Source organism: Mytilus californianus, unplaced genomic scaffold (assembly GCF_021869535.1).
Source record: "Mytilus californianus isolate M0D057914Y unplaced genomic scaffold, xbMytCali1.0.p SCAF_8, whole genome shotgun sequence".
NCBI classification, from domain to species: Eukaryota; Metazoa; Mollusca; class Bivalvia; order Mytilida; family Mytilidae; genus Mytilus; species Mytilus californianus.
In genome coordinates, this window is record NW_026262734.1 from 87,176,448 (window position 1) to 87,188,452 (window position 12,005).

The following is a 12,005-nucleotide window of genomic DNA, read 5'->3' on the forward strand; positions in this document are numbered from 1 at the left end:
GAAAAATGAAGTAATAGGAACTTTATTGACCTTATCATATATTTCTGATATTTTTCCACACCTATTCACATATTTTTAAGCTGTAAAATGTGACCTATTACAGCGGCATGTCCTATCACCTTGTACATAGGAAGTGGACCCCTCGAGTGGATGAAAGGTCTACTTTACACGTACGTAATGTAAATACAAAAAAAAGAAGATGTGATATGATTGCCAATGAGTAGAGTCTAACTCTCTACCAGAGATCAAATGACATGCAATGGGGTTTATAAAGGGATACTTTGAGGGGTAAAAAGGAAGGAGTGGTTTGCTATAGAACCCTATGGGATTTTTATTATTTTATTTTCAAATGATTATAACTTGAAAACAGTTAGTGATAGACACAATCTTTATACTTGAAAATTTTCTAACTGATAAAGCACATTAAATGAAATACAGGGTTAGTCCCCGGGGGTCACCCCACCCCTGCCATTTGAGAAAGTTCTAATATCTTGTAAGTGGTCAAGATCCCCACCCCTAAACCATATATATTTTGGTTTGTCATGATAAAGCACATCAAATGAAATACAGGGTTAGTCCCCAGGGGTCACTCCACCCCCTGCCCTTTGTGAAAGTTCTAATATCAGGCTATGAGGATAAAAATGCGAACCAATGAAAACAAAATACTTCATACAGTTATGGTAAAGAACACCCAACATAAGAACCAACTGTCAAAATCAGCCAGAAAGGGCTGGACTCATCAATAAGTACTTAGAAAAAAATAACAAAAAAATAAAAGGTGCAAAAATTATGTTTTCCCAAACTAAAATGTCTGTCAGTTCACCTTCGACGGATTTGATGTAACAACATAACATTTTGTCATTTCAAGCAGTCTAAGAAAGCATGATCTTTGTGTAATGCCAAGATATTGAAAATATACAAACAGATGTAGGACCATAACAGCATAAGTGTTAATAATTGCATAGAAATACATGTTATGCTTTCTGTCGAGCCTGCAAATTTATTTCACGAAACCGAGACAGCAATCCTAGATTCCGCCGGGAGCGGCGTCAATATTAAGGTTCAGTCTGTGGTTAAATTTTTTTGGGACATCAATAACTTTTTCAAGCATACATGGAAATTTATGAAATTGGGACAGAAGCTTCTTAATGACCAAAATACAGTATCGAGGGCAAAATTTTGAAAATATTTATTTTCATTTTCCCGTATTTTAACTAATAAATGGGCTTATATTTTAGTTTCTTGTGTACAATTTGGAGTTTAGTATGGCGTTCATTATCACTGAACTAATATATATATTTGTTTAGGGGCCAGCTGAAGGACGCCTCCGGGTGCGGGAATTTCTCGCTGCATTGAAGACCTGTTGGTGACATTCTGCTGTTGTCTGTTCTATGGTCGGGTTGTTGTCTCTTTGACACATTCCCCATTTCCATTCTCAATTTTAGTTTTTTTGTCGAGCTTGCGACTTCTGTCGCAGAAAGCTCGACATAGGGATAGTGTTCTGGCGGGGACATGGATGCTTCATACTTTGTATATATATAGATTCCTTATGTTATGAAGTTTCTGTCTGTCAAATGTCCATTGTCCTTGACCTCATTTTCATGGTTCAGTGACTACTTGAAAAAAAAGTTAAGATTTTTTGTAATGTTAGTTTCTTTCTTATTAATATTACGAGTAATAGGATAACTATATTTAGTATGTGCGTACCTTGCAAGTTCCTCATGCCTGTCAGACAGTTTTCATATGAACTCGACCTCATTGCATGGATCAGTGAACAAGGTTAAATTTTCGTGGTCAAGTCCATATCTCAGATACTATAAGCAATAGGTCTACTATATTCGGTGTATGGAATTATTGTAAGGTGTAAATGTCCAGCTGGCAGGTATCATCTGACCTTGACCTCATTTTCATGGTTCAGTGGTTAATGTTAAGTTTTTGTGTTTTGGTCTATTTCTTGGATACTATAAGCATTCAGTCAATTACATTTGGTGTATAGAATGTTTGTAAGGTGTACTCATCTGTCTGACAGTAATCACCTGAAAATGACCTCATCTTCATTGTTCATTGGCAATGTTATTTTTTTCTTGCTTCGTCTGTTTTCCGGATACTATAAGGTAAAGGTGAACTATATTTGGTTTCTTGAATGATTGTAAGATGTTTATAATTGTCTTGCAGGTTTCATCTGACCTTCACCTTATTTTCATGGTTCATTTGTCAATATTAAATTTCTCTGATTTGGTCTTTTTTCAGATACTAAAAGTATAGGTGAACAACATTAGGTTTATGGAATGATTGTAAGGTGTTTATATTTGTCTTGCAGGTACAATTCTTGCCAGATTTTTATAAAACTTATACTATAGGTTAATATGAGCAATATCTAGGACAAGTTCTAAAATGGTGGACGATCGACTTTTTTTAAAAGAGTTATGCCCCTTGGAAATATTAAATTTATGGTAAATGGCCTCGTTAGTGCTCTCGCGGGTACAATTCTTGCCAGATTTTTATAAAACTTATTCTATAGGTTAATATGAGCAATATCTCGGACAAGTGCTATAATGGTGGAAGGTCGACTTTTTTTTTTAAAAGTTATGACCCTTGGAAATATTAAATTTATGGAAAACGGCCTCGTAAGCGCTCTCAAGGGTATAATTATTTATAAAACTTATAGTATACTATAATTAATGCCCTTGAAGGTCTGTTTGAAATATTTAGTATACAATAAAAAGAACTTTTTTGTCCCAAGCACACTTTTTAAAGTTTTTATTTATAAATTGTTTTCAAGAACAAACAAAAAAAGTGATTTAGTTATTGCCCATCGATAGATAAAATATGTGTAACGCAGGGGACATTGGAACTATGTTCTTTTATTTTTACTTGCAGGAACTGAAAAGTAAAGAAATAGAACCAAAGAACCAAAGAACATTAATTATAAATTAATATAATATTGAACTCAAAATTCAATCTAGTTGTTTTTCTTAATCATACATGTTATTTCCAAAAAGCAGCTGCATACACATGCACCAGTAATAGCCAGCAGTGTAGACAATTACATATCTGTGTATGATGATATAGCAATAAAATTGTCACATACATCATTGTACATTATTAAAATTAATAATGGAAATCAGGAATGTGTCAAAGAGACAACAACCCGACCAAAGAGCAGAAAACAGCCGAAAGCCACCAATTGGTCTTCAACACAGCGGGTGCGGGCTTCAGCAGGCCCCTTAACAAAAATTCGTACTAGTTCAGTGAAAATGGACGTCATACTAAACTCCAAAACATATACATGAACTAAAATTAAAAATCATACAAGACTAACAAAGGCCAGAGGCTCCTGACTTAGGACAGGTACAAAAATGCGGCGGGGTTAAACATGTTCAGTGAGATCTCAACCCTCCTCAATTGTAGATTACCTAAGATACTAATAGTATAATTACTTAACATATGAAAATAGAATATAGACAATAGAAATGGGGTATGTCAAAGAGACAAACATATGCAAAAAGAATATAGACAATAGAAATGGGGAATGTCAAAGAACTACTTGATATAAAAAAAATGGAGCACTGTGTAAATTATTTTTTATGCATAAGGGAATGCCTGTATTCAGCTGTTTTTTATTTGTTTGATGTGTCTATTTGAGCTTTTGATTTTGCCATGTGTTTAGAGACTTTCTGTGGAGTTTAGTATGTTGGTTATTTTACTTTTAAAAGCAACAAATCATCACACTGAATTATTTACTCTCAAAATGAGTTCTTGACAGAAAAAATAGATAAATAGATAACAAAGAAAAACTCGCAAAATACACATTATAACATCAAAAAGTAACCCTTAAAAACCTATAGCAAAAATAAAAATAATACATATACAACCCATGTTTAGGATCTATGAGAAAATAAATGCATTTGAACAATTAAAAAAATGTAAAAAATATATATTTAGGACCAAGATAAAACATATGAAAACATATGTTTAGGCCTGGTATGAAAAAACCATATGAAAAACATATGTTTTCCATATGTTAACATATATGAAAAACATATGTTTTTCATATGATTTTTAAAAACATGATTTTCATATGTTTTCCATATGTTATTCATATGTTCAAAAACATATGCTTTCATATCGGGCCTAAACATATGTTTCCATATGTTTTCAAACATATGAAAAACATATGTTAAACATATGTTGCAATTTTTCCTATGTATGGCAACCGAATTAAAATTCTTCAGTTTTTTGGTTATTAAAGCTACAATCACATTTTGATTAATAAAAATGACTCGAACGCCCCCCCCCCCCCCCCTCCCCCCAAAAAAAAAACAAACAAAAAAAACAAACAAAAAAAAAACAAAAAAAATAATTTGACATATCAACTATTATAATATATGAACATAAATGTGAAAAATTGAAAAAAAAATGATTTTTTTTAATAAAATCGAAGATAACAAAAATGACCATATTTTTTTTATTTCGAAGAATCTAGCTGGTAACATACATGTAGCCATGCACAAACTACGTTGCCCAAGCTCGATTGTTCGTTCATGGCTAGCACTTTTGTTTGATTTTTTAAATTTGTTGACTGTTTCTCTGTTTGTGATAAAGTCGAGCAAGTTTGCATCCGTTTACATATGAATAATGAAACTCCATACGACAGTATCTTCGTAATAATCATCTTTACAAGAAATAGATTAAAGAAACATACAAATTATACGATTGTTTGTTTCATTGATATGATGTCACGTTGACACATATATATATTCTATTGGCTAGAGGTATAGGGGAGGGTTGAGATCTCACAAAACATGTTCCAAATTGTTGAAGACCGTACTGTGACCTATAATGGTTTACTTTTATAAATTTTGACTTGGATGGAGAGTTGTCTCATTGGCACTCATACCACATCTTCTTATATCTATTAAACCAGCCTCATTTTTGCGCCTGTCTCAAGTCTCTAGCCTTTGTTAGTCTTGTGTGTTTTTTATTAAATTTAGGTTCATTTATATGTTTTGGAGTTAAGTGTGGCGTTCATTTAGCTGAACTAGTATATATAATGTTTAGGAGCCAGCTGAAGCCCGCTTCCGGGTGCGGAATTTTCTCTCGGCGTTGAAGACCCATTGGTGGCCTTGTTCTATTTTCTGCTCTTTTGTCAGGCTGATTTCTCTCTATCCCATCATCCGTTTCTGTTTAATTCTATGTATCCCACAATTCCTTTTGGTTCAAATCTATGTGTTTGGATGGGGTTTTCAGAACAGGGAATCATTGGCTAAATCTACAGCAAACAAATAAAAAAAAAGATAAGAATGGGGTGCTAGAATTTCAAGAATAAAGAATAATGGGGTGCTGAAATATAAAGAACAGAGAATAATGGGGTGCTAAAATATAAAGCATAGAGAATAATGTTATAAGAAACTAAAGAATACAGAAACGAAGGACCCTCATCTATTATACTTTTAAATACATGTTGTACTTTCAATCAGAGTACTGAAGTACTGAACATCGGATGACTGCAAGTTCCTGTGGATGGTCACAAGCACTTGTCTCAGAAAAAAAAATCACCTCTTTATACCTGAAAGTGAGGTTAACGTACAGATATAATTTTTTTTTCTTAGGCAAGTTCGTGCGTGGATGATAAATAAATGGCAGAGAATTCAACCTCACCGTAATAAATATGATATTGAAGTGATACAAATCAGTATACTCTGGTTTGTTGTTATATATTATATTAATATTTGTATATTACAGTTACATGTAAATACAATTTTCATCCACTTGTATATCATTCTATTCTACTATATTAATAATAGTGCAGTGTAAGTGCATGGTTGACACTCTTCTGTAATAATTCGATTTGAGTAGGCATTCATATTTTCCCGCCAATCTTTCAATCTCCCATGCAGAGTTATCGGTCTTTGAGAGAGAGAGCGAGGACCGATAACTCTGCAGTGGAGATTGCAAACGTTCTTTTATTCCGCATGCGTTAACACACATTTTCTGTACGTGTGCATATAAAAGATATTAAAGATTTTTTACTTATATATATATTTTATTTCTAACGACAAAACATTTTCATATTATTAATTTATGTTCTAAAAAAATTTTTTTAGGAGTATCCATTGAAAAAATGAATTTATAACAAGCGATAAGGAATGTTATTTTGCACTCGATAATGTCCGCGTATTTATCATGTTTATAGATCGGTTACAATCCCAACACGAAAGTTACGTAATGGAAATCTAGGCGACAGCAATACACCGGAATGACCTCACGGTCATCCGATGTAAAAAGTAGTTTTTAATTTTTTAAGTTGAAATATGATTCTTTTTATTCATGAATTAAAGAGGACCATTGAGTACTCGGAAAAATACCCCCCAACACATATAATGTAATAGTGTAAACGCTTCAGAGATTTCAAATATACTTATATTTAATATTTAAATGTATTTTCCGATTGAATGCATTCGATACAAGGATATTTGGAAAAATACACTTCCTGTTACTGTGTGAAAAAATCGTTCACACTTATGATGGAAACTTTTTTTTACAGGTATGATATTATTATTTTAATAATTACATTTTTCATCATTCATTCATTCATTGAGGTCATTCGTTGTGTTGTCAATGTTTTTAAAAAAAAATTATGTAAATGTCATGATTATTTTGTTGTTACATGTAATTGTAAATGTTATTATGTATTTGACCCTCTTATGGTTGTAATTTGTGCTAATAAAGTATATAATTCTAAAACTTCAATGCAGATTAAGTGATTGATTGATTGATTGTTGGTTGCTTAACGTTCAGTGGCAAACATTCCATGAATGTTCGGGAGGAAAACAATTTAATAATAAATACAATAGGTAGGTCATGTAATAGAGACCGTCCGGAAGGAAGGTCGAGGAAATTTGAACTGCGACTGGAAAATGAGGGTACATAGGATAAGGACAGAAATTATGCCTTGCAACAGGCCACCATTTTAACTTTCAAAGACTTGCTACGGTTGTTTACTTGCAGAGAGCTCGACAATCTCTCTACATAAGGTATCGAGGTTAACGTCTCCTGATCTCAATTGGCTGCGTACTTGTACATCCCGCACAGCCAAACAGACGCCCGACTTTGGCAAGAGTTGTACAGCCGGTCGGAAGAAGACCTAAATGACTACATCTCTCTTTCCCCAGTCACCACTGGGGGCAGAATAAGTGATTACGGAGAAGAACATGATTATGGTGTTACTCGATATCCTGACAATTATATTTTACAAGCAAGAAAAATATACTCCTTTGTCCGATGAATATAATAAAATGAATTGAAAAATTATGGATATCCTACAGTTTAAAAAAACTTTAAAAAAGAATTTGACATGCGTTTGTTTTATAGAATCGATTTTAATAATATTTCAATAATTTCAAAAATATTTATTGTACAGTGTATACAATTATCTTTTACAATCTATTAGATTCATCTATTTGAATAAATAGATAACTCATATTTATAAATAATTATTGTGGAACTACCCCTTTACAACGGAGGTAAACGCCAGCGGGGTACTGACACATGCGTGATCAAAACAATATATAATTGTAGTAAAAAACGTAACAAGATAGTTACAAATATTTAAAGTCTATTAACTACATTTACACTAAAATAGCATAATGCATTAGTTTTGTGATAAAAGTACATTACAATAACAAGTTCATATCTATATAGTTTATAAAAACTGTTTGTCATCAATTTGAGGATAAATAAAAACTCAAACTTTAGATGTAACAATTTGATTGATAAAGATGGTCAGTTTGCAAAGAATTCCTACTAAACAAGGGCTAGGGACCGTTTTAAACTTGCAGTGAGGAGAGAGTTTTTGCTCGGTGTTGAAGGCCTCACTGTGATTGAGATGAATAACAGTAATAAAAGCGTTGTTTCTTTGCTTTTTGTGTATTTTGTTGTGCATGTACTGAATTTGTTTACAAATAGATACCACATACCCTTTTTTTTCTATTAATGAGTTCAACAGAATTTCCCCACCATATTTAAGAAATTCCTTAGGAAGTTTTGTGTTTTGTCAAATGTAACAGGTAGGGGTGAATTTGAAATTGGGCAAATGTTTGTCAGTATTTGTAACTAAGTTCTTAACCTCTTTTTCAAGTTCACCGTTTTCAGTTTGAAAGGAACACATGGAGATAAAACAGGGCTTCATTAAACTATCTATGTTTTGCTTTTCTTTTGATGGCCTTTTGTACTTTTTTTCCGATTAAAAAATGTTTCTTGTGTGACAATGCACCAAAAATTAGTTACCATCTTGGCGAAGACTTGCAACGAAGAAAATGTCACTTAGTACAGTTATTAAATGCCGTGAATGAAATATGGCCAATATGCATTACTGAAAACAATTTCATTCAATTAGAATGAGCTAAGAGTAACAACCTTTATCTTTTGTCAATTGATTTTTCCTATGGTAACTAAAAATTCAATTCAATTACCACTTGTGCATGTAGTTATATTGATCAGTTTATTTTCGGGAGATGCAATTATTTTGTGTCTAGTACATTATGACATCTTTCATCCAAATAATTTTATCAGTCTAGAAGCGTTCATCTTTAAGTCAATCAGTCATTGCTGTGTGTTTGTTTATTCTACATTCAATTTGGCTAGAGGTAAAGGGGAGGGTTGAGATCTCAAAAAAACATGTTTAACCCCGCCGCATTTTTGCGCCTTTCCCAAGTCAGGAGCCTCTGGCCTTTGTTAATCTTGTATGTTTTTTAATTTTAGTTCATTTATATGTTTTGGAGATTAGTATGACGTCCATTTTCACTGAACTAGTACACATTTTTATTTAGGGGCCAGCTGAAGCCCGCCTCCGGGTGCGGGATTTTCTCGCTGTATTGATGACCCATTGGTGGCCTTCGGTTGTTTTCTGCTCTTTGGTCGGGTTGTTGTCTGTTTGACATATTCCCCATTTCCATTCTCAGTTTTATTGAAAGATCCTTCAACATTTGTATTTGGTTCTAAATTTTTATATATTTTGGCCTCTAGCATCACTGAATGGATATTACATTGTCGTGTAGTAAAATTAGTATCGTGAATGTTATTATAAGATCGCCTTAACGAGGTTGAGAAAAGAACAGCATACTATTTAAGTACCCCGGCGTTACAGTATTGTTTCAGATAAGGGTGAAGGTTTGGTACCATTAAAACGTTTAAACCCGATGCAATTGTTTGCACCTGTTCTAAGTCAAGAATCTGATGTTCAGTAGTTGTCGTTTGTTGATGTGTTTCTCGTTTTTTATATAGATTAGACCGTTGGTTTTCCCGTTTGAATGGTTTTACACTAGTAATTTTTTGGGGCCCGTTATAGCTTGCTGTTCGGTGTGAGCCAAGGCTCTGTGTTGACGACCTTTTTTTGACATATAATGGTTTACTTTTATAAATTTTGACTTGGATGGAGAGTTGTCTCATTGGCACTCATACCACATCTTCTTATATCTACTTGTACGTCCGCGTGCAAAGTTTGTTCTCGAAAAACGCATAAACCCATATCATTTATTTTTTTCTATCATCTAAGAGAGAGATGGTATGTACCATGAGATTACTATCATATTGTCTATCTGTCACGATTGAAGGGCTTCGATTGATATCACTGCAAATGACCAGCGTCTTCATCTGCACACCCAATTTAATAAATTGAATCTAGTTCAAGGCACGTACGCGCACGTTCTAGATCATTTCACAGATAGATTTAAGTGACCTACAAAGCATGACACTTGCGTAAGATTTGGTGGAGCATGTCGGTATCAAACGAAAGTATGTCTCTCTGACCCATAGTTTGAGCTTTATTGTCTGTCGTTGTGTCGACTAGTAGGAAACCAAATGAATATTCAATATGAAACAAAATTGATACTTGTTACATGTATATATGTTTAATTTATGTTATTTATAGTAGCGGAAGGTCATGGATTCGACCAAAGACCGACTTCAATATTGACAATGGTTTCTCCGCTAAGCACGTGGCAATTTAGTCCTATAACATAAGCTTTCGTAGGTTCATATCGAAGGCTTATGTTATAGGACTAGTGGCAATTGATATTTTGTATTTTTTTTCTCTTTCTAATTTTTGGTTGCATCAAGGCAAACATGTACCAACATGTAAACCATAAAAGTCCATTCATGCATTACACTGATTGTGCCTGATTTTGGTTCCTATAAGAATGTGTTTGCAAAATGTTTTCAATGTCAAACATAACAAAACCAAAAAAAAACAAAAACCAAATGATATCTATTGGCTTTTTAATGGCGTTTGTTTCCTGCTTCATTGACGTATACCAATGTTTCCTTTTTTCATAGCTTAAGGATGTAGTCAGGTCAGGTTTAGGAAATTTTGTCAGATATTCGAACTCCTTGGTTTTTTTTTGCTACGATACAGGGTAAAATATTTTGCCATTTTGCCCCATATCACCCACTTTTATACTTCAATTAGACTTCAATAGCTTATTAAAAGGTCATTAACAAAATTTAAGCAGATTCTAGATTTCTTTTCCTACGATTTTAGAAAGAAGAATGCCAATGCTAAAGATTAGGTAAAAGTCCGAGTCAGCCTTTTCCAGTCATTTTGAAAAGAATCAAATATCTCGAAAACGAGTCCCATAACCTATCAATATTTTTAGCTTGTTTTTTTCCTAATCTAATGGTCTTCTGACTTAAAGTATCATTTTTAAATTCTTGATTTTTTAACTTTCACCTGACTACATCCTTAAAGTGATTGCTGCACGCACATCAACATATATATTTACATACAAATATTACCCGGCGTGTAATTATAGGATCAAATAACATCATACGAAACATTATATCATTATAATACCAACTACTTTATACTTATACAGTTACTGTAGAAATATTTCTTGGTCTTATATTTCAACAAAACACGAAACTGTTTTTATGGTTTCATTTTTTTCTCCGATTAACTTTTTATTTGCAACATATTCTTGTTTTATACTAAGTGGGTTATTTCCACTCGCTAGGTAATATTTCCTTATGCTTATATTTTTCTCATACTATAACTCCTTTTGTATATATATATGTATTGACAATATGATAATATATTATTAACTATTTATATCACTTTAAATACCTCATTATAACGTTAGACCTTGTGCTAAGTAAGTCATCGACTGATTTAACACAAACAAGTCTTACCCTATTAAAATGAAATAATACTTTGTGCATTAACACTGCTTTGAAAATTTGTCAGGAAACTACGTTTAACTTTTCTGTAAGCTGGAAAGTGTCACTGAATTTCCTCTAAAAATATGAATCGGAACATTTGCAAAAATGGGCCAAAGTTTCAAAAGGCTGGTTTGCAATATTTGCGACTAATCAATGTAGAATGTTTACACTGCAGTTGCAATTACACGAAGGTTGTAAATTTTGCTGGAAAATAACTTAGTTCTTAGGGCTGGAAAAATTTAAAAAAAAATATTTATAACAATTTCACAATAGCAGGTGCACAACTTCAACACGTGTACAATCTTTCTGTGAAGTCTTGGTTGAAAACTGTAGGAGACTGAAGTTAAAATATTGAACCCTCTTTAATAACACTTGTTGAAAAATGACCAAGATCCAAAGTCTGAAAAACTGAGAAAAAAATCCTCAAACAATTTCATAATTGCCGATGCACAATTGCAACATGTACACAAAAATGTATGTGCAATCTTCCTGTGAAGTTGTAGGGGTCTGAGTTGAAAACTGTAGGAGGAGTTGATTACACAAAACTTGTACATGTACCCTCTTTCAAAAATTTTGCTGAAAAATTACTAAGTTCCCGGAAATATATTCGTTCCTGTTATAATTTGAAAATTTTACGATAAAAACAAATCCATGTGAAAAAATATTACAAAAATGACAATACAAGACTGCTTACATGTTTACCATTGTTTAGAAACGAAACAATACAACTGACACATATTTTGATTAAATGAACAGATATATATATCAGATCATTTAAAATGAAACCA

The 12,005-nt window shown here is 32.9% G+C and overlaps 1 protein-coding gene across 3 annotated transcripts in view; it reads left to right on the plus strand.

Annotated features, from left to right (window-relative positions):
* The first annotated feature begins 6,416 nt into the window (after positions 1 to 6,416).
* LOC127710509 (VWFA and cache domain-containing protein 1-like) overlaps positions 6,417 to 12,005 on the plus strand; it is a 165,492-nt gene continuing 159,903 nt past the window's right edge. For all 3 annotated transcript variants that reach the window (XR_007986212.1, XR_007986213.1, XM_052216432.1), the window contains exon 1: positions 6,417 to 6,547. The gene's annotated coding sequence lies outside the window, so the exon portion shown is untranslated. The remainder of the gene's footprint in view (positions 6,548 to 12,005) is intronic.